The following is a 10,119-nucleotide window of genomic DNA, read 5'->3' as shown; positions in this document are numbered from 1 at the left end:
ACTCCGGCCGCTGCATCGCCCTGAGAAAACCAGAGAACTGCGGTGCAACTCCACTGCTCTTACATCCCAGTAAGTCTTCCTCTGTTCATCACTAATCTCGCCATTAGGGTTTCATCGGTGTTCTTTGGTGTTCATCTGCATTCATCCTCCTCCTCCTTTTCCTTTATTTAGATCCACGTATTAGAGCCAAAATATATGGAAAGCTTGCGCAGTGGTAGTTTTAGCACTTGTTTTAATACTAGATCACATCCCCGCCGTGGAAAATCTCCTCTAGGGCTTCTCTATTTTTCCACTGTCGCCTTTTATAGATGAATTTATCCCCTTTTCCTGAACAGCAGTAAATCCAAATTTGTAACCTCCAAATGTGGAACTTGTTTATTTCAGTATTTAGCCAATCTTGTTTTTGGTCATTCTTGAATATCTTAACCATGGCGGCTTACTCTCCCGGCTTACCTGTACCTCATATATCATTAGCCCTTGCTTAAAACAAGCTCTGTAGTTGTTGATTTGCAGTCCCACTAACTAACTTGATCTGGCAAATTATTTCTTTTAGATTGTCATTTCATCATGCCTCCAAAGACGATGACCACTTGCAATTGGGTCCCTTCCACAGTCACCGAAAGTACTTTTAAAGACTTTGTCACTGTTGGATACTTACCGGAAAAAGTGTCATGTCTTACCATGCTCCTGACCCGGCTGAAGTGAAACCTCAGCCGAAGGACGGTGAAATTATTGTTTTCACTGATCACATGAACAGGGGCTTCTCACCACCCGGCTCAAAATTCTTTAGAGATGATTTGCATTTTTTCAAGCTTCACCCGCAAGATATCGGACCCAATTCCATATCAAATATCTGCAACTTCCAAGTTTTCTGCGAGGTTTATCTTCAAGAACCTTTGGTGGAGCTTTTTAGAGAATATTTCTACCTGAACCGCCAGAACGAATACACCAATGGTCCCAACTTAGAACTTGGCGGGATTTCAATTCAACGTAGATGGGATGCCATCTTCCCTTTTGTAGTTCTACCAAGCCATCCTAAGGATTGGAATCAGACATGGTTTTATTGCAAGGATTCCTCACCGTCTGATGAAAACCCAATGTCGGGTTACCGTGCTGAACGTCTTGACGCCAAGTATCAACTTCCTGATAAGCTTTCTGTCGCTGAATGCAATAAACTTGTCCCCACAATCCAAAAAGTTCAAGCCTTACTTGGAAATGGGTTAACTAGAGTTGACTTGATCCACTGTTGGGTCGCATGGCGGATCATCCCTCTGAGCCACCGATCCGGCTTGATGTGTAACTACACCAGAGGAATAGATGATCCATTACGTCATAGTTCCCTGCGTCTGACGGAAGAAGCCATTGCGGAAATGGCAACTACTCTTGTCAACAGCAAGTATGAAGATGTAGCATAGTGGGGTTAAATCCTTTCTGCAAGCTTAACCCGGCGCCAGAGGTAAATCCTTTGACTTCTCTCAGAAGTTTTAAATATTTGCATGAATTTCAACATGCTACCCTTCCACAGGCTAAATCTGACTTTTGGAAAGTCAAGTATGACCATGAGGCTGCCAAGAAAGCTAGAGCTGCTGCGATAGCCGCCAAGAAAATCGTCAGAAAATCGAAGAAGAAGAAGCCAAACGCCTCTGAGTTACTCAAGCTGGATGACACCTTTGAGTCGGAGGTAGCCCTTGACTCTCTTGGCTGCTTTTTAACCACCTTATTGACATTGACTATTACCAGGATGACACGGGGGCCAGCCAGGCAGTTGAAGAAGAGGTAAATATTATTTCCATCGACTCAGAACCATTACCAAGGCAGAAACTTCGGCGGGTAACCCGGAAAGAAAGGTTTTGACACCCCTTGGCTTATTTAGATCCTCATTTTATTTTTAAACGACAGCAATATGAAAGCCGCCGGCAGACCCAGCCGGTGGAGATGACGATTTACCCTTCGGCTTACCAAAAACTCCTTGGAAATGCCAGAATGAGGTTCTTTTTTGACTTTCACCCTTGTATTTATTCAATGAATTACCTTCATCACTTCTTTTTGATTCCATATTTATAGGAGATTTCCCGTTCCTCCTCCTGCGATTCATCACAGACGCAATTTCCGGCTTTCAAGACCGCCCCGGGTAAAGATAACTACCCTTCTTATACACCTTTAAATATGTATCATTGTACTGACTTGTCTAATCCTTTCTAGCGGTCAAGCAAAGCCCAACAAAGCAAATGTAACAAAACCGGCTGAGGATCCGAGAACCACTGAACCGGAGTAGCCAAACCTCGTACCAGAACATCTTGAAGACCCGGAGCAGTCAACATTTCTGCCCGAACACGCTAAATGGCCAGAGGACCTTGCCTTTAACGTTCAACCTGATTTACCCGAGCAGTTTATAGATGAAACTACTATTGATCCATCTAGTATTGATCCGTCAAGCTCAGCTAACCCGCCGGAGAAGCACAATGTTGATGTTTTAATCACTAGCACTAGATTCGTTGAACTGGGGAACCCAACTGTCTTGGCAAGACACTCTGCCAAACAAGAAGTTATGTAGAGGCAAAAGGTGAGGTTGGATGTCTCCCACTATGCTCACCTGAGTATTAGTGAAGTGCTATCCAGTTATCTCAGTCAAGTGCACTCCAGCCATGACTCAGAAATTGAAATGGTCAAACAGATGCATCAAAAATATGAGGTATGTTCTCCGGCTCATATAAGTTATATAGCCTACTAGCCTCCAAGGGCCGGTTTAATCAGTATGAATGAGCCGGTCGTACTAATTATGCATTGAACTAAACCGTATAACCTGCCTGAGCCGGCTGAGACTGTGGACAGCTTTTACGCTCACTTGTAGAAAGAAAAGTCAAGCAATATGCATTAGCCCCCAAGTGCCGAGTGTTGTTGCCTGCAAAACACTTGGGACTTTTTAGAAAAATTGTTTCCTTTGAAAAAAATTGCGCTGACAGACATTAGCCCCGAAGTGCCAAGTGTTATTGTTGACAAAACACTTGGGACTTATCTTTTATAATCCGCCATGAAACTGAAACAACATTATGCTGTATGTAGGCTGCAACCACAGAACTAGAATCCCAACTGTTGAGGCCAAGGCCCGACTAGCGACTCAAGAGATAGAGACAAAGAAGGCTGAATCCAAATTCCAGTTGAGTGTTTCTGAGACCGAAAAATTGAAGACCAACTTCACAGCGGAAAAATAAGCTTGGGCTAATGAGAAGATTGTTTTAACACATCGTGCAGAGAAGGCTGAAGCGGCTCTAGGAGAAGTCACCGCTAAACTCACCGGTTTAAAGAACCGTGTGTCTCAAATGGTTTCTGCAATCTTCGGTAAGTCACTTTGTTACATACTTCAAATAAATATATTCCATTATAAGCCGCCACTTAACTCATTGTATGATATTTTCAGGTCCCAAGAGCAGCAATCTGAACCGGGATACCATGGTAAAGCTGAAGGCGGTTTACACGCTGGTTGAACAGTTGTACACCGGAGCTCAACGGACGCTTGCCCCTATCTCCCCCGTGAATCAATGGCCGACTCTATTAAGTGACATCTTGAAGAAGCTGTCTATCTTGCCCGGCCGGTTCCAAGAAATCAAGCGATCATGCGCGAGAGCTGGAGCTGTAACAACTTTAAGCTCTGCTAAAGCCTGGGTGCCAGAATTAGACCCGGCAGACGTGGCTAAAGGATACCCCCAGCTTTAAAGAAGATGGAACACCTTTCAACTAAGAAGATTTTGCTGCTTGTGTCAAGGAAACACGTCCTCGTGCTACCATTATCGGTTAAGAAACCAACCTCACTAAGTATCAGCCGGGTTTTGATGCAGACAATAAGAAGATGGCGACTCCTTCCTATAAAGTGATGGACTTAATCCCGCCGATTCGTAAGCACACTTTCGCCCCTGAGATTGACCTGTCTGGTCTGATTGATGATGAGTCTGAATTTGTCGCCCTTCATGGCTTTGACTGGTCCAAACCCAATTTCCAGACGGTGGAGGAAGACGAACCGGCAAGGGGTGAGGTGCAACCATCCAGTCAGCCGGGTCAGGATTCATGAGCCGGGGTCGGTTTATCAGCTGCTATTTGAGACTTAAAAACCATTACCTTTTGGGCTCAAAATGCCTTGTAATGGGCTAGCTTCAAACTTTTTGCTTTAATATTCCCTCGTGCATATTTGGTTGTTTCTATGATACTTCTTTATCCGTTATGTGAAGACACGCCATGTATGCCTGATGATATTATTCATCCTAAAGCTGTTCCTTCATACAACAGAGAAAAAATGTCCTGGCGGTTTACCACAGGACGGATTATACTTCCCCAACATGAATTTATCATGATTTATAACCAAAGCTGGTGGAAATAATAATCATTAAAAGATATCATACCTATGATGGTTGATCACCCCAAACTAGTGTAATGAGGGTTATAACCCACAACCGGAACCTTGATAAGTATCAGATGTTACCGGTTTATAAATAAAGTTGGACCGGGTGTTGTTAAAAACACCGGATAGTATACTGGCGACTTATAGTCAAAACCAAGCCGGTTTAATGAACACCGGTGCATTAGAACCATAAAGTATGATAAGTGGAATTAAATAAACCTAAAAAATCGAGAGGTTTTGAATTGGCATAATTGTGGCATTGTGCCGATCAAGAGAGTTTAAGCTATGGTACGGATACGACCAAAGCCCCCAAGTGATCATCCTGGTGGCCTTACGCCTACCAAGAGGGTATAAGCTGTGGTTCGAATATGTCCAAGCCCCCAAGTGATTTCCCTGGTGGCCTTATGCCTATCAAGAGGGTTTAAGGTATGGTTCAAATACGACCAAGCCCCCAAGTGATTTCCCCGGTGGCCTTACGCCTATCAAGAGGGTTTAAGCTATGGTTCGAATACGACCAAGCCCCCAAGTGATTTTCCTGGTGGCCTTACGCCTATCAAGAGGGTTTAAGCTATGGTTCGAATATGACCAAGCCCCCAAGTGATATTGTGGTTGTGCCCAAGGGGTACCTATGTTTGAGTTGTGCTTTTACAACAGACTCTCTTTGGTCACTTTAACTTGAGTAGGAATATATATATATATATGTATGTATATATATAGTAACACTATTCTAATCCTGGGATTAGAATAACTATTCGGATCACAATGCACTATATAGGGCCCGACAGGGCCCTCCCGAACTTCCCAAAACAAGAAACGCCTCGTCTTATCTCCCCAGATCCTTGCCGCTGCGCCCAAGCAGCCCCGTGCGCCGCACCGCCACGTCCCTGCGCTGCCGCCTGCGCACCACCGCCGCCGCGACCCACCTCCCCACACCTCCAACTTCTCACCAACACCGCCACCAGGATCCACACACCTCCACGCGTTGCCGGCACCTGTGCTTGCGTGCGCCGCCGTTCCTGAGCTAGTGCGCCACCGTAGCCGTTCTTGAGCTCGCCCGCCGCCGCCGTTCCCGAGCTCGCACCCGCCTCATTCCACCACTCGCCTCTCGTAGATGATGCCGGCGCTCCAACCTCCCTCCCCCAAGCGAGTCGCCATACATCACCATGGATCCCCATGGCGAACCACGCTGAGACCCTGATCTGGACTTCCAGCTCCTCCCACCTCACTGTGGGTCAACCCTGTATCCCGCCTCCTTTCTCGGGTCACTTGCGCAACGGGCGCCGTGCGCCACCCCTGCAGCTTGCCTTCTCCCATGCATCGCCTCTGAGCTGGTCATCGCGCGCCGTTCGAGCTTCCAGCCTCGTCTCTCCGCCGTCCGACGCCTCCGCAGGTCGTCTTAGTCAGCCCCGCTGTCGATGATGTTGTTCTCAGCCCCTCCTACCTCATCCACTCCACGCTCCCCTTGGTCCCTCTGCATCTCTCGTGCACAGCCACGACTTGTCCTCCAATGGTCAGCGTATGACAGTGGTTGTTAATGGAAAATTAGACCCACCTATGCTACTGTTGTTGTTGGTCGTCAGGTTGGCCGTGCCCAAATCCAACAAGGAGGAGTAGTAGTAGCAGGTACTGGAGGAGATCAAATTATGTGATGTGGCGAGGAGTGTTATTTGCAAAATTTCCGTTGGCCTTCTCTAGTTGCGTCCTCATTACTGCTGCTCCAGACAAGTATGGACTACAGGACGCCTCCGCAGCATGACCAAGTGTCAGTCTTTTTCTCTGAACCTCTTCCTTTCTACTTGCACACTCTGAACTTGTTGCACCTGCCGTTATGTTCTCCACCAAGGATGGCAAAAGAAATTTCTATTTATCCTTTATAGTGTGTGTTCTTATTAGAAAAAAAAGAAGTCTAGTTTGTAACGATGACATAAAAAGGGCATGAATTCCAATTTGAGAAACCAGGGATTGTTCTCTGTTGTAACCTCTGTTACTTCCAGATTAAAAATGTATTTGTATTGGGAATTTGATTTTGTATCCTCCAATTTAATGAGAACTAGTTGTAGCATCTGGAATCCCTTGCAAAACATTTTATAATGCAGGAAAACAAAAATGGGCACATTATTTTACTCGGCACTGATGTGCATGTCGCCGCCGCCATTGCATCCTCCAGCTCAACCCCACCATTGCAGTCCAATGACTCCAGTTGTAGTCATTCGCCACTGTCGTGCGAGGTAAGATGGATCTCAACATCTTGCTCATCCCTGTCACAGCCATGGCTCCCGGCAGGGCGCTGCCTTGTGAGGAGGGGGCCGGCCTTGCATCCTCCCGCACGAACCCCATAGTGCGCCGCAGCCGGGACCCGCCCTGCAAAGCACTGGCTGTTCACCGCCGTCGGGCCACCACTCCCGGGATCGGGGCTGCTGTGCTCGCCAGATGTGTGCGCGCTAATTGACGCTAATCGAAGCTCATCTCCTCCATTGTGTATGCATCAACAAAAATTGTGTGGGTCGCTGCAGTCCAAGTCGTGCCACAACAGCAGGGCGACTCTTCCAGGACGCATATCATCTCAACCAGCTCCAATTTTGCGTGCATGGGGTGGTGGGTGCTGCTCCAGCAAGCTCCTTCGTCCCCGACCCATCCCTGAATGCAGATGCAGCACTGCAGGTTCCCTACCCATTGTGCCTCCTCTTTGCTTCTTCACTCTCCACTTCTCTAGTTTTTGTGTGTGCACGCAAAATGTTGGCTAAAATGTCTTAGTGCACCAGTACTAGTTTTGTGTGTTCGTTTTCCTTTCTAGCTTAGTCCTTGCTTGCTAATTGATATGGCTTGGATTACTTAAGAGTGTTTTTCATGTGTGTTATGTACTTCAGGTTCAGGTTCACCCTGCATCCCTGATGTAGCGCTACTCCGGCTCCTCCCCCGCTTGCTGCCAGGTCTATCTCTCCTTCCTCCCCTGCTCGCTATCCTGTGAGGAGGTGGACGCGGCTACCTGACGGAGTGAAGCCGGCCTCCCGGCACTGGCAGTTGCAAAAAAAATAACAACATCAAGTTCAGAATAAGAAAAATGAGAAGTTCAAGAAGAACAAAGGTGTTGCCTTCACTCAAGTGCTTGCAAATTGTTAGGTTGTAGCTCGTATATTGTTTGCAACTATCTTCAATTTCCTCAGTAGCTCGTACACATTTGCTAAAATCTAGTATTTTCATAATCGTAAAGCCGATAGTTGGCTCGTAGGGACAACCATGTTGATCGTGATTGAAAAAGGATTATGAAAGAATATTATTGAGACTGAAGGCCAAGTTTGATGCATGATGTCAAAGGATTCCAAGTCTTTTTCTGAGGCGGTCGATGGCTTTCGAGAGATGCATTCATATCTCACAAGTTTCCAGGGGTTCAAGTTCATCTATATAAGAAGGAATGCCAATTTTGTTGCACATCTATGTGTGAAAGAGGCACTAAAACTTGATGTACTTGCTATTTTTTTCTTGTAACGCCTACCTACCTGATTAAGACTTTTCAATCACAGTTAATTTTGCCTGCCATGCCCTGCACCTTCTCCATCTCAGTGCCAGCGTCACAACCCAGCCTCCATTTGGTGGTCGCGGCTAGCTGCTGTTGTTGTGTCCTACCTCGCCCTCTAGCTAATGTTGGTGCGCTACTGTTCAAGTTCAACTAGAATGCTAGAGAGAGATTTCTGCGAGAGTTTAGCTACTATAGTCCTTGGTTTTGTGTTTGAACTTGTTGTCCATGGTTAAAGATTATGATGTGGCTTTTCTGCAGATGGTCTTCCTATAGATATATCATTTTCCATCCTTGTTATGTCATCATTACGGAGGTGGTCGGGAGGATCGGGGGAGAGGTGGTGCGGGAGGGAGGGTGGGCCGCTCGGAGGGGTTAGATGGAGCGACCAGTTTTTATTTTTCGGTGTTTCTGCGATCTCAGAAACATGTGCATCGCCCCTAGGGGATGATGAGTATTTCTATAGGCATATAAAAGAGAATACAAAGAAATCGATCTATTTTTTATGCTCGTACAACCATGTATTTTTCTACTTTTTATTTATTTTCCTAAGGCCAAGAAATTGTGTTCGAGAAGGTCAAGTTTGAGGTAGTTCATGAATTGTTTGTTCAAAACAAAATGTATCTAAGTACGTCTCCCATCAAGAAAAAGGCGAAGTAATATTATTAAAAGTTAAAGCAACTATGATTTTTGTTCTAGAAATACATCCAAGATATACAAAGTAAAAAATCAACTGTGAGCCACGTTAAATTGTTGTTTCTTATTTTACCTAAAAGAAAAAGATATTTCAAAGCACTAAAATTAAATAAAAACACCCACATTATTGGAGTTATATTTCATCATGCGTGAGAGTCCAAAATGAATAGTTCTTGAAAAGTGCACATCCATAAGTGCGTTAAAGATGCCCAAAGAATGTTCATATAAGATATTTGCAAAAAGGTCAAAATACGAAATGCAAAAATAAAGTTTGTACATGAATAAATTCGGATGGTCTCATGTAAAAGAATTATCAAATACAACAATGGTTAAATGTGTGCGAAAAAATGTTTAGTTTTTATTTTCCCCAATCATAACAAAAAAGAAAACTCAGAAGTTCAACTTTAATAAAATGAGTAGTTCAAACTTTACTTATTCTCTAAAACCAAGAAGTCCAAATTTTAAAAAATGGAGTGGTATGATGTTTATAAAAACTCAGATTTTACTCTTTGCAAAAATCCTACGAAACGTTCCATTATTAAAGTGGTTTGATGTTTATTACAAGACTAGAATTTTTTTCTACTACAAGAAATAAAACCAAGAAGTCCAAATTAAAACTATGGAGAAGTTTGATAATTATAGAACCTATGATTTTCCTTGTTATTAAAGAATGGAATCAAGAAGTTCAAAATAAAATAAAGCAATATTTCAATGTATAAAAAATGGAAAATTTGAATCTGTTGACAGGAAGAACATAAGAAGTTCACACAAAAATAACACAATAGTACAAAAATAAGAGAGCAATTTGAAACGGATATTTCACCGCTTGTAATAAAAATAAGAAGTTTGAATTTTAAACATAGAGCAGTTCAAAAAATCATAAAAAACGAGATTATCAGCATTTCTAAAAAACTCTAGAAGTTGAAATTTAAATAACGGGACTAAACTAAGATTTTGCCGTCACTAAAAGAATAAACCAAGAAGTCCAAATTACAAAAATAGGGAAGTTTGATATTTATAAAAAAACTCAGATTTTCATTGTTACTAAAGAATAAAAATGATGAAGTTCAAATTAAAAAAGTGGAGTAATTCGATGTATATGGGAAACTCAAATTATTACCGTTTCTATGAAAAATAAAACAATGAAGTTCAATTTTTAAAAAGAATGTTTGATGCTTATCTAAAAACATATTTCCTTTCTAAGAATATGACTAAGAGGTTGAAATTAAAATAGCAGAGAAGTTCGAAGTATATAAAAAAACTCAGATTTGTTGCAAGAAGTTCACATGCACCTCTATGCATGGTTCATAACGGTACGTCTGACCTCCAATTACATGTTTTAAAAAATGGCAAAAAATGACGTCCAACCTTCAATTGCGTGTAATTCGACGTATACACAAAAATGTGGCAGAAGTTCATAGTGAAACAACGAGAAGTTCAATTACTGCAAGGAATGCATTTCCGGTGAGAATAAAAGTATAGAAAAATAAAAGCTTAAAAGGTTTGTTGAAAGAAG

At 43.3% G+C, this 10,119-nt stretch overlaps 1 long non-coding RNA gene across 5 annotated transcripts; it reads left to right on the top strand.

The window, feature by feature from the left end:
* Positions 1-5,216: 5,216 nt before the first annotated feature.
* On the top strand, positions 5,217-8,248 carry LOC147970647 (uncharacterized). Of its 5 annotated transcripts, none has more exons than XR_015604189.1 (3): positions 5,217-7,054; positions 7,261-7,478; positions 8,169-8,248. It is a non-coding gene; the product is annotated as an uncharacterized LOC147970647 (long non-coding RNA). The 5 variants fall into 5 exon arrangements; XR_015604190.1 differs by lacking the exon at positions 8,169-8,248 and adding an exon at positions 7,915-8,152; XR_015604187.1 differs by lacking the exon at positions 8,169-8,248 and adding an exon at positions 7,623-7,911.
* The last annotated feature ends 1,871 nt before the right edge of the window (positions 8,249-10,119 follow it).

Source organism: Triticum urartu, chromosome 5A, assembly GCF_056163025.1.
Source record: "Triticum urartu cultivar PI428250 chromosome 5A, HENAU_Tu73, whole genome shotgun sequence".
Classification (NCBI taxonomy): Eukaryota; Viridiplantae; Streptophyta; class Magnoliopsida; order Poales; family Poaceae; genus Triticum; species Triticum urartu.
The sequence above is the reverse complement of the archived record's forward strand: the minus strand, read 5'-3'. Positions and strand labels throughout refer to the sequence as shown.